Source organism: Schistocerca gregaria, unplaced genomic scaffold (assembly GCF_023897955.1).
Source record: "Schistocerca gregaria isolate iqSchGreg1 unplaced genomic scaffold, iqSchGreg1.2 ptg001292l, whole genome shotgun sequence".
Lineage (NCBI taxonomy): Eukaryota > Metazoa > Arthropoda > Insecta > Orthoptera > Acrididae > Schistocerca > Schistocerca gregaria.
Window position 1 is genome coordinate 10,001 of NW_026062604.1, and position 2,500 is coordinate 12,500.

General features: G+C 56.8%; 1 non-coding gene across 1 annotated transcript in view; it reads right to left on the reverse strand.

Annotated features, from left to right (window-relative positions):
• The window catches only part of LOC126330435 (small subunit ribosomal RNA), a 1,893-nt gene extending 1,811 nt beyond the window's left edge, over nt 1-82 (reverse strand). Inside the window, exon 1 of the ribosomal RNA XR_007562891.1 lies at nt 1-82. This exon is cut by the window's left edge and continues 1,811 nt beyond it. This is a non-coding gene — a ribosomal RNA (small subunit ribosomal RNA).
• Between the last annotated feature and the right edge of the window lie 2,418 nt (nt 83-2,500).

Consider the following 2,500-nt stretch of genomic DNA (forward strand, 5'->3'; position numbering starts at 1 on the left):
CACCTTAATGCGGCTTGTACTGAGACATGCATGGCTTAATCTTTGAGACAAGCATATGACTACTGGCAGGATCAACCAGGGAGCTGCGTCAACGAGAGCTGAGCAGCCGGCCGCCCGGGAGTGTGTCCCGAGGGCCCGCGCGAACACGCAAGCGTCCGCTCAATTATTCTGCAAACAGGAGGAGGCTGAGCTCCCCTGCACGATACACCTCGAAACCCTCTCAGGTCCCGGCGGCGCGCAGCGCCGTCCTAAGTACTTGGTCGGGTTCGAGAGAGGCGCAATCGCCCGGAGATGGGCGAGTAGACGCTTTCAGTGCGAACACCCGTGCTCCCAACTGAGCTTGCCGCTGCCGACAGAGGCCCGGGAGCGTGCTGTCGTGGCATTGCCGGCGGGAAACAACACGCGCCACCTACGGTGACCGGCAGCTCCAACGCCAGCGCCACAGAAGGGCAAAGCCCCACTTGGGTGCAGAAGCGAACTCTCCCAGCACAGCGCACGCGCCAACACGTCCGCAGAGCTGCGATACAAACCACCTGCGAGAACCGCTGGGGGCGACCGAGCAGCAGACGGCGTCGCGACGCCGAGTGCCGGGCGGCGGCGCATCCTCAACGCACACAGTCCGCAATCGGACCAGCACACTGCAGATGTCCACCGCGCTTCGCACCGGGCTCGGCAGAACCCACTTTGGCCGCCTGGCGCCGCGCGCAGGGTGCGCCGGCGCATAGCTGGGACGCCAGCCGGGCCCGTCGGCCGGCGCTCCTGCCACTGGGCGCCCCCCACCAGCCGGCTGTAGTGCGTGCGCTCACGCAGCGCGCGGCCAGCACGCCGGGCGGCCCCCCCTCACCGGCCGGGGACTGTCCCGCCAAGCCACAGCCTCGTATCGCTTCATACCCACATGGCCAACTCAGGTTCGGGGGCATGGCGGGTACCGCCGAAACAACCGGTTCATAGATGTACCGATCGTCGCTATCACCGATGCACCTGCAGCGCGAACAACCGCTCAACAACTGATTTCCAGTTCATTTGCGGATCTTTGGCAGCAAACGTATACGTCAATCTACATTTGCGAAATCTACGATTCTGGCATGCCTGCATGTTATGTGTCACGACACGCTACATCAGCCCACATACACACTGCGGCATGTACACGAGAGAACACGTGGAAGATGGTCCGCGCACGTGTGCAATGTCCCTTGCGCGGTCGACTGTCAACCGGCCTCTGTAGCATGTCGCAGATGTGGAACGCGGTCCACCGTGCTATCATGTTGTGTGGGGCAATACGATTAAATAGGAAAACCCTCGTCGCTACATCAACAGACGGCTCACGCTGATTCCCGGCAGAGGGAGGAGGGGGGGGGGGGGGCCAACATGCAATACTTTCGTCCGTACCTACCTACCACATGTCTGTACGGCGTACAACAGTGCAATCTCGCTGTAATGGGGAGACGAGACAAGTAGCATCGTGCACAACATATGGCCCTTATGATTCGCCATTGTAGGGCGCAGCCGGTGTACGGTCAAGCATGTGCCACATTATGTCACTCAGTACGTAACGACGGATGATCAGTGTGGGTTACGCGTACATCAGCGGACAGTCCACACAGGCCGTACCACAACGTACACTGACTGCATCGACAACCGAATGCAACTGAACAGCTGCAAGGCTCATTTCACAAACAAACGCCTGACCGACCAGCTTGGAAGGGCAGGAGGGGAGGGCGATATTCGTTCTGTAGCGGTACACCCTTCCAGTGGTTAGCGGGACTGTGTAGAAAGTACGCAACACTCGAAAGACCTTTATGTGAGGGTACGCACCATGGCATCAAGAAATACACATGACACCAGAGGATCCAAGCAGTGAACTATGTTCAGAGGGTTGCTGTTAGGCAAAGCTACATTCCTGTGACGTTACATGTGACAGTTAAGGTGCAGCGTAAGTTAGGTTAAGGTGCAGCGTAAGTTAGGTTAAGGTGCAGCGTAAGTTAGGTTAAGGTGCAGCGTAACTTAGGTTAAGGTGCAGCGTAACTTAGGTTAAGGTGCAGCGTAACTTAGGTTAAGGTGCAGACACTAGATCGCGTGTTAGCGTAAGTTAGGTTAAGGTGCAGCGTAAGTTAGGTTAAGGTGCAGCGTAACTTAGGTTAAGGTGCAGCGTAAGTTAGGTTAAGGTGCAGCGTAAGTTGGGTTAAGGTTGCAGCGTAAGTTAGGTTAAGGTGCAGCGTAACTTGGGTTAAGGTGCAGCGTAACTTGGGTTAAGGTGCAGCGTAACTTGGGTTAAGGTGCAGCGTAACTTGGGTTAAGGTGCAGCGTAACTTGGGTTAAGGTGCAGCGTAACTTGGGTTAAGGTGCAGCGTAACTTGGGTTAAGGTGCAGCGTAACTTGGGTTAAGGTGCAGCGTAACTTGGGTTAAGGTGCAGCGTAACTTGGGGTTAAGGTGCAGCGTAACTTGGGTTAAGGTGCAGCGTAACTTGGGTTAAGGTGCAGCGTAACTTGGGTTAAGGTG